We start from the raw sequence: 19,526 nt of genomic DNA, 5'->3' as shown, positions 1-19,526 counted from the left end.
TCAAGAATGCATCATTGATAGTAGTGAAATAGATATGACGTCTCTTTTGACTCCCATGCTCTATGTAATGAGATTCAAAAGACTTCATTGAGAAGGGTACAGGAAATGGAGTAAAGCCATGGCTAGGTTTAGCATAATACAGCCACCTCTATTCAAGGTTTTAAAAATTGTGGGCTCAGACCCAGTAGTGGGAATGGTGGAAACTTGGAAAAGGTGTGCCATGCTACTAGTAAGGCAAGACAGTGGAGATTTGTAAGGGGATGTGAGCTAGACAAAAAGCATTTGGTGGAGCTTAGCCTTTAAGAAAGATGGTGACGTGTTCAATCTCCCCAAGGAAATGCTTTGTATAAAAAGGCATTAGAAAGTGGGTGGATTTATGGGATCAGAATGCAAGCCATTGGACCACAGAGTATGCTTTGAACAAGGGGAAATATATTTTTTGAGGGAAATTGTGGAGAGAATCCCAGACTCTTGGCCCTAGAACTACGTAATGGCAATGAGTCGCGGAGCTACATCGTGGGTTCTTTACAAGACTGTGCTTCAAAAGATCTTAGCCAGAATTGTGTACCATTGGTTTATTCACAATTGTCCACCATTGCCTTGCTAAATTTCATTTGGTCTACAAGGAGATGCCCCACTTGGTGGAGGCAGAGACTGAGAAGTTTGGAAGCATTGTACGGCTTGCTAGTTTCATGCTATGGAAAGTAATGCACAAATGGCTCTTGGTTTGGGGAAGCCTAGCCAAGCACATCCTGATAAGCCCAGTTTGGCCCCTCTATGGGAAGTGATTTGAATCTATTCATCACCTCATCTTGATGGCCAAAGAAGCATGGAGAAGGTTGGAGGAAGCCAACCAAAGGTTGGGTCAGATGTCTAATTTCCACCTTAGTGCAAGGTGGTGCCTGGTTCTAGCAAGAGATATGCTTAGATTTTTTTCAACCTTAGCTACATACTGGCCATACCTTAGAACCTTGGTGTTTTTAGAAATCTGGGATTGTAGGGGAAAATGTAAGCTCCAAGATAGCATCAAGTTAGGACATTGCAAATGCGAGCTCTAGGATAGCATCACGTTAGCGCATTGCAAATCTACAATCCTCTCTCTTGTCAAATGTAATCTCAAAGATCTCAATGCTGTAATTAGTAGGAAGGACACCTTAGTTAGCAAAATTCTCCTAGATGTTTGCCGTCACCTCCTAGTGGGGTAGGCAATTGTGGTCCAATTTTGTTGCATGTAGCCAACCTCAGGTTTGATACCTAGTTTTGGCCACTTTTTCTAAATGATCCTTTCTTTTGGGATTGACCATCCCTTATCAATATATTTGGCCTTTTTATTAAAAAAAACACTAGGCTGGTCATGTAAAAACTGAGATTTAAGAAATCCCTTTGACACCTCCATGCCACAACATGGCTGGATGCTGTTGCGATGATGATGATGGGGATATTGACCTCGATGCAGAGGCTAACAATTTCTTAATCGTAGAAATAATAACAATCAAGGCAGGCGCCCCCTAGGAAAACTAGAACTTCCCAAATATAATGGTAGGGGAGATCTAGCCCGATTCCTCTAGCATTTTGATGCTGCATGCTGAGCGGGTGGAGATCAATCCAATGAAACTAAGGTGGCCTGGTTTCCCATGGCCTTAATCGATGAAGCGTCTGAATGGTACCTAGACCTCCTAGTGGAAGAGCGAGCCACATGGGACTTGCTTCAAATAGAATTCAAAAGGCTCTTTCAAACAGAGAGACTACAAGATGATCCCACTCTCCAACTCAGCAAGATCGAGCAAGGCCATCAAGAAGATGTACGCACGTATCTGGGCAAGATGAAAAGATTAGTCACCAAATGTGACCCACTCCCTGATGCAAATTACCTCACGGCTTGGTTCATCGCAGGACTAAGGAAGAAAATCCACAAGGATATTAAAAATATTAGTAGCTATGAAACGTTCAGTGCTGCTCGCTACAACCATTGACATCGAGGATGGCATGGCCAACTCTGACACCAGCAGTGATGATGGGAGATCCAATGCACGAGATAAGCACTCTAAAAAGGGAAAATCCAAGTCCACTGCCGAAATATCAAATGAAGATCGCCTAGAGGCCATGACCATGAAGCTAAAAGAAGACATGATGCACGCCATGGAACAAAAGCTTCACTTGTCTCAGCCGCCACCTCAGACTTATCCATGGCGAGAAAATGTTTGGTGTCCACACTACATGGCCAATCATACATCAAATGAGTGCCCGGTCCTAAGAGCCAAGATCACTGCACAAGCAAATCCACCGCCAAGGTTGTGGTGCCATATTTGCATCGTCGGTGGCCATGATGAAAATAGTTGCATCTTCCACATGTGCAACAACCCACCTCGACCTCAACAATACCAACCGGCACCCATGCCAATGTACAAGCAACCAGCACTTGCACAAGCGCCCCCAACTCCGAGGCTAAATCTTGTTCCTATTCGGACACAAGTTTCACAATTACTTAGGAATCCGAATCCACAACCATATCCAAGAGCACCAAATCTAGCTCCTTAGGCAGTTCCAATACATCAACTACAAGCCAAGGAACTAGACTCACCATTCGAGTATGAAGCAGAGTACCTAGTGTACTATGTAGAAGGTGCAAAGAGTCTAATACCAATCTACACAAATCAAGTTCGACCCAATACATATCAAGTACCAATCAAGTGCTATGGTTGTGGAGAAAATCACAGGATCGCAGAGTGCCCTCATCGTGGTAGCCTCGCTACTTTCCAACCACTCTACAGAGATTGTGGCATAGGACATACCTGTATGGATTGTCCCATGAAAAATAAGGTCCCACAACAATTAGAGGTTAAGCCTAATGTCCCAATCGGCATCATTGGGGTGGACCATCAAAGTCTGGGGCCGACAAGCATAATATCACAACCTATGAATGTAATTACATGCCAGTAGAAAGAGGCCACCAAGAACCCTAACATTCCAATCCAACCTATACGACTTCTTAAAAAGAAAGCACAAGTGCCTCCACCTCCGCCAAGCAATGAGCAGCTGAGCTCATCCACATCAACTCTCGAGCCTCAAATAAAAGAAGCTCCATATCCAAATGCAGAGGTGGAGAAGGCTCGTTTTCAAGCACTTCAACAACTGGTACAAAAGGAACAAGCTCAATTTGAGGTTGAGAAACAAGCTCAAGATGCAATCCATGACTTGGCCCCACAAAGTATTGATACTGTACTCGAGCCTCTGTTCCAACAACAGACTCCACACATAATGTACTGCCACGTTAACTTGAAAGGAGCCGCACTCTCTAGCATCTTGAGTTGCCCTATGTCAATTCCCATCGGAATCCTTGTACAGAATTGTCTCAATCTTTGGGAGAGTATCAAGGGATGGATTGAACTTGCAAATCCCCCTACACCTATGAACGACATCAAAGATATCCCTGTGCGGATGGGCGAGAGAGATGACATATGCAACATTATTGTGCCTTTGATCCACAAGGCATATAATGAAGTCCAAGCCACAGTGGATGGTGGAGCACGTGTAAATGTCCTATCAAAGGAGCTTTACGATGAATGGGGTCTCCCACCAATGCAAAAGGCTAATTTCAACATATGCCTTGCCGATGATTCATGGGCTAAACCCTTGGGAATAGTGAATGGCGTGTCCACAAAGGTCATAGGAGTCCACTTTTCCCTTCAATTCATAATCTTGGATCTCCCCAAAAAATCCTATCAAATCTTACTGGGACATCCTTGGTTATGGGAAGCATCAGTCCTCCATGATTGGGGAACTGATAGACTGATAGTCCAAAATCACGACACCATAGTCGGGGTGAATGTGGGGATAGTCTCTATAAAACCAATTGTGCCTAGAGCATTGGATGACACATCTTCTATGACAATCTCAAGCAAATCAGCTCCCCTACAACAGCATGCCATAGCGGGCGATTCCCAAAGCAATGTCAATAACTAGATACAAACATTGGCAACCATTGACAACTACTGTTCATTAGACCCCATCTTCTCATAGATAGATGCTAAGGTTCTACAGGTAGATCCTCCACTCACACATGAAAAACCAATCGATCTAGAGGTGCCATTCTTTATGGCTGATCTCGAGTGGAATAATGAACCTGAAGAAGGTACCCATACCAATGATGACTCCGATTTTCCTTGGGACCTTGAAACTAAGGCTGAGAATGCTAAAATTGAAGATCAAATCTTTAATAATGACTAACCATTCTGCATGCCCTAATGGCAGTCGAGCTCCCAAAAGTTGAACCTCCAAAGTTGAATAACAGCAGAAGATCCCGCAAGAAAGCTGAAGGAGGAAATCGCAGAAAAGCCAAGGCTGAACACTTCAATGAATTCGAACGAGTCCAAACAAGGATCGTCAAATTGTATTTTGCAAAGCGAGCTCCCTCAAAATCAAAACCACCACCTCTTGAATGGTCCCCTGAGGGACTGGAAGGAGTATGCACAACAAATGAACCCTTACTTGGGAACACTTTACTAGTGGAAAAGTTACCCCACAATTCCCAACGTAAGCAAGTTCGGAAGTATAAGCCACATGTGTGGATGAAGCTCAATCAAGAGACTTCAAAAAAAGAAAGTAAAAAAGAGCCTAACAAATTGGTTAATGAAACTATGCCACCCAGTACACATGGCACATGTCAGGCTAGTTCAACACCATCAGAGGTTGATCTTCGAGAAGTACCGGAGTACTTCAAGAATTACACATCCCCATAGCAATGCCAAGACCACTAAGAGAATCTGAAGTTCAAGAAACCAATAGCATTGAGAAACTCCAATCTATGAGGGACCGGTAAAAACTCGCACAATAAACCTCGCCCTTGAAGGGAAGGAAGAAAATTTGGTTTTCATTGGAAAACACCTTCGACAAGAAGATGAAACCAAACTCAAAGCACTCCTAATGGAATACCGTGACTACCTAGCATGGTCATACAAAGAGATGAAAGTAATTTCACTAGATGTGGCTATACACACGATACCTATAAGGGAAGGTGCTCACCCTAAGGTATGTGGACCTTATCGCACAAATCCTAAATATGGCACCATGGTTTATGACGAGCTGGAAAAAACCAACAAAATGCCAGTTCATGGTCACCCACGGAGTTGTTTTGGGGCACATCGTCTCTCAACATGGGATTGCAACTGACATGGATAAAATCAAAATCATCATGGAATTGCCTCCTCCTACAAATTCCAAAGGTGTACAGGTCTTTATGGGACATGCCGGCTATTATAAAAGATTTATATTGCGGTATGCCATGATAGCTAGACCACTTTACAAATTATTAGTGGAATTCTTATGGACCGAAGAGTGTGACCAAGCCTTTGAGCTTTTAAAGTGGCGCCTAATCACAGCATCCATCCTTATATCTCCCAATTGGGATATTGATTTTCATGTTCATACTAATGGATCCAAGTATGCAATTAGGAGTGTGCTTTGTCAACCTGGTGAACATAAGAAAGACTACCCATTCTACTTCACCAGTCGACAACTCAATGATGCAGAGATCAACTATACCACCACAGAAAGAGAAGCCCTAGCAATGGTGTATAGTGTAAAGAAATTTTGGCACTATCTCTACTGGCAAATGATTTTGTCTTCTACACCGACCATCAAGCATTGCTTTATCTTGTGAACCGTCCATGTACAACAGGAAGAATAACTAGATGGCTCCTCTTGCTTCAAGAATTCAACTTCAAAATAGTGGTCCGCAAAGGTGCCCAACACTACATTGCCGGTCACATGTCTTGTGTCAAGTTGGGAGGAGCAGCTGTTGGAGTAGAAGACGACTTGCCAGATGCCACATTATTTCAAATATAGTGGTGTGGAGATATCATTGGGTACTTAATGGCAGGAAGATCACCCCCTAAAATGAAAGCAATGGATGCTAGAAAACTAATTTTAAAGGCTACACCATATCAACTCATTGCAGGACAATTGTACAAGATAGTGCTAGATTAACAGTACGACTATTGTACCCAAGTGACTAAAATACAATTGGAACAACCCCCCATAGGTACTACAGAATCATCAGGATGGCTACATGGGAACCACTTGTATTAGCAGTATCGCGAGTCCTTATCACCGTCTATCATTCTCCAACATCAAGCTAGCCAAATGATCCAAATGTCCAAACTATTCACTAGCTTGGCTAAGGAAAAATATGCGAGAGAATTGGATAGACAGACTGAAACAGAAATTGAAGACCAATTCCAGGCAATCGCCATAGAGGTCAAGGCACTTTGGGCGCAAATAGATGAGAAGGAGGTATAAGAAGTGCACATGAACCAAGCTCTCCAAGCTCAAGAGAAGGCAATAAGGGATGTGGCCTCCAACCTCCACCAAAGCCAAACATAGCCGATAGCAGCAGTACAAGCAACAATAATCCTACAGACCTATTATAACTCTTTGAGCTCCACACATGCTCAGTAGACGAAGGTAGTGGCACAAGCTTGACTCACTCTAATTCACAAAGAAGAAGAGCTACAGGATTGCAAATACAAGCTTGAAGTCATGAAACAGTCTTTGGTAGTATGTGCCTTCAACATTCATGAGCTTACAAGGGAATTCAGAATCTTAAAGGATGAACTTGCTATCGCTAAAGAGCCCAGCACTTCACATGCACAAGTCTTGGACCAATGGTCCAATACCACTGAAGACATTCCTCAACAAGGGAAGATCACCTTGCAAATGAGAAAGCTGAAGGAGGCATATACATCCATCTACCAAAAATACAAAGAAAAAATGGATGAGATGCACTCCCAAAAGATAATCATCTCCAAGCTTAAACTCCAATTGCTAGTGCACAACAATGAGGCAATGGAAGGCAACACTAATGAAGCCCCACTACAATGCACAATGGTGGTGTACCAAGAGCTTGTGGCTGCTCTACAAATGGAAGATCACCTCAACGCACACGTGCTTATCCAATGGAAGCAACTCCAAATCAGGATCATATCTGCTCATCCAACAATCAAATGGGAATGTTCCATAGGTACCAAAACTCTGTGCATAATTTGCCAAGACTTGTCCAAAGATGAGAAAAATATCTTCTGTCTTTCTACACATGCCGGGTTTATAGCACTCAGGATGGATGCTTTCATTGCATATGTATGCTTCATGGGTAGTCCTCCCCTCAAGGTTATTGCTAGTTTGTTGCCATTGCTACAAAGGCCATCACTATTATTTGCAAGGCATGACATAACCGACATCCCACCCATGCAGCTGATGATCCCATCGCACCACCAAAAAGAAGTGTCGGAAGATGACAAGGCCTATCTCACATCCAACTTCCCATATATAACCACTCTCTCTGCCAACCTCATAACCTCACTTACCCTTGCTGCTATCACCCTCTTAACCTTCCCCGAGCTCCATCCTAACATCTATTCCCTCCATCGTCTCTTTGCTCATGCCTCTCACCATTTTCAACTAACCCAACAGTCACAAACTTATGAACCCCTCACACCTAGCTTCTTCCTTCCCTTGCTAATCCTACCCTCGAGGATTACCAAGCTACTCAAACCATTTGCCTAGTTCTTCCCCCCCTCCCCTCTGCTCCCCCTTCCACAACTAATACTCTTCCATATTTCTCCCCCATGTCCCCAGATTCTCTCCCTGCCCCGTCATCACCTCCGACATTACTTGTTCGTCCATTAGTAGAAAATGACACAGATTTGATTTTGAATATCATGATCTGGATAATCCAATTCGTACTCCCATGCCAAGTTCCAATGATGGGTATGATTTTGATGAGATACCACTTCCCAGTATCCCTATCAAGGAATTTTGGAGCAAATATCCTGATAACTCAAGGTGGATTGACCCTGGACAACTTCCCTTCCAAACTTTGTCAGTGTTAAATTAGTGAAGATTGGATAAGCAAGTTGGATCCACAACCTGATTGGCACCGTCCCAAGCTCTTTGATGTAATCTTCTTGAAAGAGTACCTTCGTGCACCTCCATGTCTCATAACCCATCCCAAGTTCAATGCAGTTCCACGATGTAAAAAATGTGAAGCCAACATACACACTTTAGATTAAGATCGCACCATTAATTGGCCAATGATCAAACCATACTCTAGTGTAGAATGGAATATCCAAGGCACAATGATCAAAGAACTTCAACAGCATGAGCAAATAATGCGCAGCAACATTGATCGCTTCCTTCGCGTAAGTGCTATCTTCTACAAAACATTGGAATACATTCTGGAGGTCCCATGTTACCTCGATACCCATTTGCCTCCACTCAGTTTCAATCCCAATGAATGAATCAATGCTCAGATTACAAGCCAATTCGATCAAAGAGTCAACTTCTTAGAAGCACGCCACATATCTTTGTTCGAACAAATGGTGGATACAAGCTACCTAGAAACTGAGCAAAAATTGTATGGTACCAAGGCTTTATAGCAGGATCGACTAGCACGACACAAGTTCCATAGCCACTGGACTGCATGCATGCCAACCCAGGTACGTGCTCACAATAAGCCATAACCCAAGGACGGGTAATAAAATGGATCCAGGAGTATGTTGTCTCTGCACCAACATGGACTTAGGTAGTACAGAATGTGTGTGTAGAGTAGCAGCAAAGCTTTGCTTGTACTTGCATAAGGCTAAGAATAATCTCTCTTAGGAATTCTCAACATGCAAGTTCTACTTGCAATTCCTACATGTGAGTTCTACATGCAACTCCTACATGCGAGTTCTACATGCAATTCCTACATGCATGTTCTACTTGGCAACTTCTACTTGCAACTCCTACATGCAAGTCCTACATGCGATTCCTACATGTGAGTTCTACATGCAACTCCTACATGCAACTTGCAACTCCTACATGCAACTTCTATATGCAAGTTCTACATGTAGAGAGAGAATGTATTACAATTCCTACATACAGAGAGAGAAACTCTCCAACTTGTATAAATACCCCATAATGGAATGTGGGGCATTGTGTTGAGTTCTACTTTGGTATTCCAAGCAATTGTCTCAAGTGTCCATGCTTCCTTGCACTCCACGTCCAAAAGCATGTCCTAACCTTGCAACTCCTCCTCCCCTCTCCTCCAACCTTGCAACCCATCCTCTTTCTCTCCTCTTCCCTCCTCCTCCTCCCTTCTCCTCCTCCTCCTCCTCCTCCCTCCTCCTCCTCCTCCTCCTCCTCCCTCCTCCTCCTCCCTCCTCTTGCTTCTTTCCCCCATGCTCTTACACCTTCTTCCTCTCCCACTCCTATGCTTCCCCTAAACCCTTAGTTCCTCAACCCTTAACCTCCATGATCTACAAGGGAGATTTCTCCACCATGTACTCTATCCTTCCTGAACCTTGGATCCTCCTTCTAACCCTTGAACTTCTTCTAAACTCTGGAACCTCTTCTAAACTTTGGAACCTCTCTCTAAACCTTGGAACCTCCTTCTAAACCCTGAACCTCCCTCTAAGCCTTAAACTCCTCCTAAACCCTTCAACCCCTAATGAAGGCAAAAGCCTTCATTACCTCAACCATGATAATGCATGTTCCTTTTACACATGCATGCACTATGTTTGCTTACCAGCCTACATCTCTCACCGGAATATGACTCGAGGTCCTAAGCTACACGTATACTACAAACGGTAACCCCGATATATTTGTAGGTGACAAAAAGCCTCAGAACCCTACATACTAAGAATACCTTGCTCTTCCTACGAAAGCCATGGGAAAGAGCCAACAGGGATAGAAGAGGGGGAGCGGAGAGGGGAGAGAAGGCATGAAGCAAGGAGGAGGAAAGGGGGTGAGAGGCATTCACAAAGGCAAGAGCAAGAGGAACATAGACAACACTTCTTGGAAGGGAAGGAGATATTCTATTTCTCAAGTTGCATACATACAACTAAAGACCAGAGTCAAACTTTCTAGCTTTGATACATAGCACCTTTTGAATGGAGGGCCAACCCTACTCCTCCTCAGCACTCTCCCTATTTCTCATGTTACAAGCACTTGGACCATGCTCCAAGGTAGAATTCCATTCTCATTCTATCCTTCTCTCGACTCTATCTCATGGAGTTAACAGGAAGGGATACCTTCCTCGTTGAAGCATTTGTAAATTATGCTTTATTTTGCTATGTCTTTCATACAATCTAAAACTTGATCTAATGATCTTGTAAATTTTAGTTTATCAAAATAAGAAGTTTTTGCATGGATAAGGAATACAATTATACGTACTGACATGGTACAATGGTGATGTTCAAGAGGATTAAAGATGGGGGGCAGTTCACCCCTTTGTTGGTGTAAGCTCTTCAAAATGTACATTATTATTTTCTCATCAAATGCTTAAATCGAACAAGTACATGATGTACTAACCTCTAATATGTGTTCTTCTTAAGGAGCCTCGAGATATAGATGAAGCATTGAATGAGGTGCGACAAGGTGCGGGAGCAAGTGGAGGGGCTCAGGGAGGGGGTGATGATGAGATGACAAGGACAACAATGGCGACGGAGAGAAGGAGGACTTGGATGGGGATGATATGGATGATGATTAGAGGGGTAGGAAGTATCTAGGGATGCTTTTGTATAGATACGATAAATTTTGGTCTCACAAAATAATATATATATATGTTGGGCAGATTAGAGCAAGGGAAGCCTCGATCTTTCCAAAAAAGTATATGAAAAAAAATAGCATCAATATTTCCATGGAAGCACTCTCTGAAATTTTTACTAGTGTCAAAAATACCGTTGGGATTAGTATCACCAAAATCATAAAAAGGCAAAACCTGTGTGCTCTATTAACATCGAAAGTAGTATCAAACATTACTTTGTGTTTTTGACATTTTTTGTAATGCTTCTTCTATTGGAATTTTTCTTGCCTTTAATAATGATGTTTTCATTTTGATGCTATAACGATGATAATATCCACTTTTTCCAAATTTGGAGAAAAAGTCCTACTGTAAATTATGTTGATAAAGCAATCTGTTATAGTGACTCACATAATTTCTTTCTTATCAATATCTCTCTTTTATTAGTAATGGGTATGTTCCCTTTCTTCCATTTGGGTCCTCTATATCTTGCAAAATCTTTGTCTCTCTTCGCTATACTTAGGAGAATTGGAAGGATTAACAACCTTGAAGGAGAATGCATGTCTCTAAACATCTATTTGGACAATAGATCTAGCACTCTCCTTGGTTTCATGCTGATCAACCTTAGGCATCGCAGAAAAGCCATATTCTTCCAAGAGATTTTCTAATTTCTTAAGTGAGTGAGGCTTCGTGTTCACTTCTATGATTCAGAAGTGTCAACTAGCCTTCCCTTTGTCCTTTGAGTGACACACTCTCTTCTTCCATAGGATCGGGGACCTTGAGACTGAAGAAATAATGTCGGTTGTAGAGCTTCCTTGTAGCTTCATCTTTTAAAAGCATCCATTGCAGGGGGTCACCCACATTACTCAAAACTATGATGCTCTTTCCCATCTTCACCCAATCAAATTTGCAAGAAGATTTTGAAGAAACAACACATAATATGCTTAAGAGCAACTCATTGTCTTGATGTGCAGGATTGCTACAAATCGAAGGTGGGATGTTTGGATGCATAGGATCCCATGTTTTGGTGAGATAGATTTGGGAGCTCAAAGCAAATTGCACATAGACCACAATCATATTCCTCAAGCATATGTTACACAGATGCGAGATTAGTTATTGCCAAGCTTTTGCAATACACATGTTCTAAGGATGAAGAGTGAAACCAAAAAGCAAGATCAACCATTCTCGCTTTGGATAGACTAGGTTGATTCAATCCAAGGTCTACAATTTCACACGTGTCTCAATATTAGTTTAGATAGCTTCAAGTTAGCTTAGAGTATTCATGTAAACACTATCCCCCTTGGCAAGTTGAATGTGGTTGCTAATTCCTTGTGCTTTTGTGTTTACACTCTACTCGCATTTGTATGCACCATTTTACCCATGCATACTCTAAAAAATAGCCGCATGCACACATGGGGACTCATGTTCTAATCATGGGTCCTAGATCCTTGTTCTTAGAGGTTAGCTATGATTTATAAAGCATGAATGAGTAATGATTACTGAGCATGCTACTTGCACTTGCTAATTCTTTCCCTTTGCCTACAAGCCTAGAAAATATTCTACCACACAAAGAGGGCCAGAACCTACCCAAGGTTACAATAAATAACCTTGGCCAATACTACGAGAGTGATGATGACACTAATGTTGTGCTCCCCATCTTGTTCCAAAACAAAAAAGTAGATGCCATCCTAGATGGGGGAGCCGGAGTGAGTGTAGATATCAAAGAATGCTGGGAGAAATGGGAAAGGCCCCTCCTAGAATGTACCTCTTTGGTAGTGAAGCTAGCTGTTGATAGTAGAATGGCTGAACCCCTAGGAGTTCTTAAGGGGATAAAAATCAAAGTATTTAGCTTGATCTACCTCTTTCAATTTGGGGTAATGAATTTCAGCCACAATAGCCTCGATATGAAGCGATCCTGGGTATGCCATTCTTGTGCTTATTAGGTGTGACATATTTTGAGTGTGACAATGTTAACCCTAGAACCACCATCGATCAGCACTTGCTTAAATTTATGTCCTTGAGCCATTGCAGTGTAATGACTAAAATCTGCAGGGTAGTCAAACCATTGAATTATAAGGATATTATAATTTATCTAGCCATTCTAAATGCTCTATGATTCACATCACCAAGTGGCAACATTGTTATAGGATGGGAGGGTAAGTGGGTAGGATGGCTTAATGCAATTAAGTAATGATGAAACTTTGCATCGAGTAGGGTAAATGCATCTTTCATGAAATTTCACCCTTGGAATGAGATTTTAATTTTATGAAGATGCCTTTTACAAGCAATTTTAAAGTCCTAAACTTGAAGTGTCAATATCACAATGGATAAAGTCATCAATAGGACTAGAATAAAACCATCAAGTTGTTAGGAAATCAAGTTGTGCAATGGGAAATGCTCATAACCTGCAAATCCTCGAAAAACATAGCAACACTCTTCAAAAATACACACAAACTCTCAAGAGTAACCCCTCAGGTAATTGCCAAAAATCACAAACGGGAGAGACAGAACAAGCGTGCTAGGTACAATCTTCCCTTATAGGAGTGGTGCTCTCCTTCCACCTCCTATGTATTTATGTATATTTCCCAAAAAGCTTCTGAGCAAGAATCATACAAAAGCCTCTGTGCTTTCCTCCATACACTCTTTTACAAAAAACCCATCCACCTTCCAGAATAGCTGGCTTTTTTTAAAAATAAAGCTTTTTCTAACTTTAGTTTATGTACATAAGCTTTTATAATATAAAAAATTAGGCATGAGCCTTATTCATCCCCGCATCACTGGAGTTTCGCCTACGTGCCTAAAACATGATGGATCATGCTTGTCAGATGCCATCGCCCGATCAATTACTCTTCCCCTTGGATTCACACGATCAATAGTAATGAAATATTTCAAGCATAAGATAACCTTGGAATTAATCACCATGATCAATCAACCTTTCAGTATTATAGCAATGCGAAATTAATAAATCACAGATGAATGGTGGACACATGCGACACATACCATCTCATGGTGCACCTGATGCTAGACATGAATAAAATCGTATGGATGGTGCACACATGCTACACATGCCATCATAGCGTAAGTGGTGCACACAATGCTATACACTCATACAGCCGCCGCAGCCACATATCCAACCATGTAGAAGCACACATGCATCACTACGAAATAGCGAGCACACATGCATCAGCTGCGCAACAAAAATGCTAGATCTCACTAAACTAAATACTGAAGGATTAAATTAATGGGATATTTTCAATTCTCGTAACAAGTTGGCTATTGTCAAAGGGCGTTAATTTTATATATATATATATATATATAATGCAAATCAAAAAGAAGTTTTTAAAAATGGGATTTATTTGAACGATTACTGTTTATGGTTTGTGAGTTGTTATGGAATGCTGATGATTTTATTCAATCATTACTCATCCTAATCAATGCACTACTTTTGGCATAATCTTTTGTATCACTTCAAGTTTCATTTGAAGTTTTTTTGGCAGCATTCCTCTCTTGATCAGTGCACCAAATTTGACATACTTTTTTAACTATTTTAACTATAACTTGGTTAATGTACATCCAAATTTAATTTCACCTTCACAACCATCATTCGTATAATAGATCCCTTAAGGTTTACCATCCATAAGCCATCATATAATCATTTTAGTCTCAATTCAACAATCATGGGAAAAACACATGATGACCTAATCTTCTTGAACCCGAACAATAAACTGTACCTAAAAATCAACTAAACATTGCAAAGAAAGTTCAACCAACAATAGCCATGCTACAAGAGCGAACATATGTTTAATGCAAAGCTCGTGTCTACAGAATTCTACCTAAAAATCAACTAAACATTGCAAAGAAAGTTCAACTAAAGATAGCCGTGTTACGAGAGAGAACATTGCACATCAATTAGCATCCATCGACCAAGAAGCAAGATTAAAAGATTGGCATAAATTGCATTGAATGATCTAGGGAAATACTATGTATAATTTGTGATGTACATGGTCACAAGAGATATACCTCCTACTTTTACAATTGTGTTAGATATGCATATGTGAGTAGATAAGAATCTAGATAATAACTTTTAGCATTGAATCTAGAAGTTATGATCAAGCTTTTTCCATTAAAAGAAGAGGTTCACAAAGAGGTAGAGAGAGAAATCAGTTGCCAAAAACAATTAGCAAGCCTAAGCTTACTATTCACAATATTACAACAAACATTTAATATATAATTAGCAAGCATACTTACCACATTCTCATCAAAAGTCCCACCATTCAAAGAGGAACATGAAATCCAAGAGAAAGAAATAATCTCATCAGACAAAGTTACTAGAATGATGCCAAAAGTCCCACCATTCAAAGAGGAACATGGAATCCAAGAGAAAGAGCCAATCTCATTAGAAAGACCTAGTAGAACAATGCACTAGACATTCCTACAATCATCAAGCATGCTTATTGAGAGTGCTCTCAACGAAAGCAAGAACGGAAGAGGGAGAGAGAGAAACAAAGAGCCACACAAGTTTTGGTGGGTGCAGAAAACCCTAATCTTCTTTTTTATTCATTTATATATGTGTTTGAGTATTGTATATAACCGGTGTAAAGGCACAGTGACCTTTAACCCCCACAACCTCCCACATAAAGGACAATGTGCCTTTAAGGGAGAACAACCAGGGAGCATACTATCCAATGCCCCCATCAATACATGACAATACTTAAACCATTGACTAGGTAGACTCTTCGTCAGCATATCTGCAGGGTTATCATCTGTATGAACCTTGACAAGCTCTATGCGCTTGTCCTCAAGTACCTCCCTGATGAAATGGTACCTGACCTTAATGCCTTTGGTCTTTGCATGAAAGACCGGATTTCGTGCTAGCTGAATAGCACTCATGGAATCACTATGCAATGTTGGTACACCTGTATGAATCCCCAAATCTCCCACTAGCCGATCAAGCCATATAGCCTACTTGCAACCCTCTGTGGCTACAAAATACTCAGCCTCTGTGGTAGACAAAGCAACACATTTCTGTGCGCGAGACATCCATGACACTGCACCACCTGCAAATGTGAACACATAACCAGAAGTGGACTTCCTACTATCCACATGCCCTGCATAGTCTGAATCTGTGTACCCAAGTACACGCATGTCTCCTTTACCAAAGCAGATGCACATCTCCTTGGTACCCTTCATGTACCTCATGATGCACTTAACTGCCTCCCAATGCCTCTTTCCTGGATTAGCCATACCGGCTAACAACTCCCACTGCAAATGCAATGTCTGGTCTAGTAGCTATCATAGCATACATAAGACTCCCAACCGCTGATGCATAAGGAACCTTGGCCATCATGGCCCTCTCCTCATCTGATTTGGGACTATCTGTATGACTCAGTTTCACATATGGAGGCAATGGAGTACTCACTACCTTCCCCCCCTCCATATTGAAATGCTGCAATACTTTTATAACATACTCCTTCTATGAAAGCCAAAGGAGTTTCCTACTCTGATCACGCATGATGCACATACCAAGAATATGACCTACAAGTCCCAAATCCTTCATATCAAAGGCCTCATGCAACTTGGCCTTTAATGCATCTAGCTCATAAGTATTCTTGCTAGCCAATAGCATATCATCCACATATAGTGCCAGGATTATCAGGCTATTATCCTTAGCCCTTTTAGTGTAGAGGCAGTGATCAATTTCACTCCTTCTAAAACCCTGGGACCGAATGAAAGCATCAAACTTCTGATACCATTCTCTAGGCACTTGCTTAAGACCATAGAGACTCTTCTTTAGCTTGCAAACTAAATGCTCTTTGCCCTTTCCTTCAAAGCCTTCTGGCTGCACCATGTAAATTTCCTCATGCAAATCCCCATGCAAGAAAGCTGTCTTGACATCCATCTGCATGAGCTCCATATCCTCTGCTACCACTAGTCTAAGCGTGCATCTAAGTGTGGTCATCTTCACAACCGGAGAGAATATCTCATTAAAGTCCACACCCTTCTCTTGCTTGAACCCTTTAGCGACCAAACGGGCCTTGTACCTAGGCACATCATCACCTGTGACCTTCATCTTGTAGACCCATTTACATGGCAATGCTTTCTTTCCATGTGGCAAAGAAACCAAGTCCCAAGTCTTATTCTTCATAAGTGAACTCATCTCTGATTGCATAGCATACTCCCACTTGCGTTGATCCTCATACATCATAGCCTCTCTGTAGCAAGAAGGCTCCCCGCAATCAGTAAGCATCACATAGTCCACCCCTGGAACAAACCTATCAAGCGGTCTAGACACTCTAGATGATCTTCTCAAGGGCATTTCAGCTTGCTGCCCCACCTGCATATCAGCCACATTTGGCTCATCATTTCCACCAATAGATGATCCATCATCTACCCTTGATTGTATACCTGTGGGAGTACTTGGTGGTACCATTTCTTGCACATTTGGTGCATGGATAGCTTGGTGTCTATCAACATATGCAGGTGGATTCACATCCTGGAAAGTGATTCTCCTCATTTCCACATCCCTCATGGGTGCCTTATGCATCTTCTTCTCATTCAAGACTACATCATGGCTACGTATGATCTTCTTTGCTTCTGGATCCCAGAGACGATAGCCCATCTCTCCACTTTCACCATAACCTAGAAAGATGCATTTCCTAGACTTAGGATCTAGCTTCTTTTGAAGCTCTTTTGGCACATGTGCATATGCCTCACACCCAAATATACGCAAATGAGAGTAAGAGGGCTTCTTGCTACTCCATGCCTCTTCAGGAATACCACCATACAAACTCTTACCAGGTGATTTATTGATCACATGCACTGCAGTCTTCATTGCCTCAGTCTAAAAACCACCAGAAAGACTTGCATTGGAAAGCATGCATTGCAACCTTTCTTGAATGGTATGGTTCATCTTTTCTGCAACTGGATTTTGCTCTGGAGTACGAGGGGATGTGAGCTCCCTCTTAATCCCACGTGTATCACAGAAATGCTGAAAGTCATGAGAGAGATACTCTCCACCATTGTCAGTCCATAGGCATTTAAGCATTCTACCTGACTGATTCTCAACCAAGGCCATCCATTTCTGAAATACCTGGAACACATCACTCTTTCGAGCTATAGCATAAGCCCACACTTTCCTAGTTGCATCATTAATGAATGTCACATAGTATTCAGCCCCGCCTAATGATCGTGTAGGCATGGGACCACATACGTCTGAATGCACCAAATCAAGCTTTTCAAACTCTTTCTTTCCCCTTCTTTTATGGGCTGATTTAGTCTGCTTCCCATAGAGACAGTGCTCACAAAATTCAAAATCAGAGAAACTCAAATGCGGTACATAACCTAAATGACATAAGAGTTTCATTCCATTCTGGCTTATGTGCCCCAACCTTCAATGCCACAAAGAAGTGCTTGGCTGCTCGGTTATTGCAACAACATGATCAAATACCCCTGATACATGTAAGGGATACAAAGTCCCACACTTAGCACCCTTGGCCAAAAGTATAGAGCCCTTCTGAATTTTCCAACTCTGAAAACCAAAAGTGGTGTGAAAACCAGCATCATCTAGTTGACCCACTGAAATAAGACTCTTCGTCAACTTAGGCACATGTCTCACATGTTTCAAAACAAATGCAGACCCATTTGCAAAAGAAAACTTTATGTCACCTACTCCCACTATGTCACATGCATAGTCATTTCCAAGATGCACACAACTTGTCTTTCCACTGTCATAAGTGGAGAACCATTCCCTATGGGGAGTAACATGGAATGAAGCACCAGAATCCAAAATCCAATCCCGGGAATATGCATCATTTGAAGTGGTAAGCAACTCTGTAGATAAACTAGACATGAAGAGAACATCATTGTCACTATCATGTGTGACTGCATTGATCTCCTCGATCTTCACTTTTCCTTTGTTCTCCCTTGGACTCTCTTCCTTCTGATTTGCACCCTGATTTGCATTCTTTTTCTTAACCTTTTGCTCTCTTTTCAGCTTATAGCAACCCTTTTTCATATGGCCCTTCTTGCCACAGTGGTAACACTCAATGTTTCGTGCCCTAGATTTGCTATGAGACTTCCCTCTTTCTTGGGACTTTCCCCTGAACTGTGATCTGCCCCTTTGCACATTTAAGGCTGCATCCTGCTTATTGCCGTCCATAGACTTCCGTCTAATCTCCTCGGCCAACAAGCTACCCACAACATCATCAAATTTCAGTACTCCACTAGGTGCAGAGTTACTGACAACTGTACGGAAGGTATCCCATGAGGATGGCAATGAACATAAGAGAAATATTGCCTTAGTCTCCGCATCAAAATTCATCTTCTGAGCCTGAAGCTAGCTGAAAATAATATTGAATTCATTCAAGTGAGAAGCAATGGAGACCCCTTCCTTCATCTGCAGCTCAAACAACCTCTTCATGAGGCAAACTTTATTAGAGGCAGTTTCCTTCTCATAAGTGGCACACAGTTTCTTCCACAAATCTTCTGTAGTCTGCTCATTTACTACTGTGAAATAAACTCACTCTGCAAGATGAAGTCTAATAGTAGAATTTGCTAATGCATCCAACTCATTCCAATCATCCTCAGACATATTTGCAGGCTTAGCTTCAATACCTACCAAGGGTTTAATCTGCTTCTTTTGAATAAGCACATCCCTGTTCTTTCCATAAAGAAAAGTTTGTCCCATCAAACTTTTTAATGCTGAAAAACTCCTTTTCAGACATAGAAGAGGATGCCATGATGCAAATGAAGGAAAATCCCAAATGCTAGTGCCTGTAAGAGAGAATCACACCAAATACCAGGTGCACCCAAATGTGTATGCGACAATAGACTGAAATATCACCAAAACTCAAAGCTCAAAGCATCAAAAGATGCAGCTGACTCATGTGCATATACTATGCATCCATATGAGCGAATCTGGCCCAAAAGAAAATGCCAACTGCAATGGCAATCCAAAATGCCAATAGGT

Source organism: Dipteris shenzhenensis, chromosome 29 (assembly GCF_047967505.1).
Source record: "Dipteris shenzhenensis isolate YYH24624 ecotype China chromosome 29, Dip_SZ_1.0, whole genome shotgun sequence".
NCBI lineage: Eukaryota > Viridiplantae > Streptophyta > Polypodiopsida > Gleicheniales > Dipteridaceae > Dipteris > Dipteris shenzhenensis.
This window is presented reverse-complemented; position numbering follows the sequence as displayed.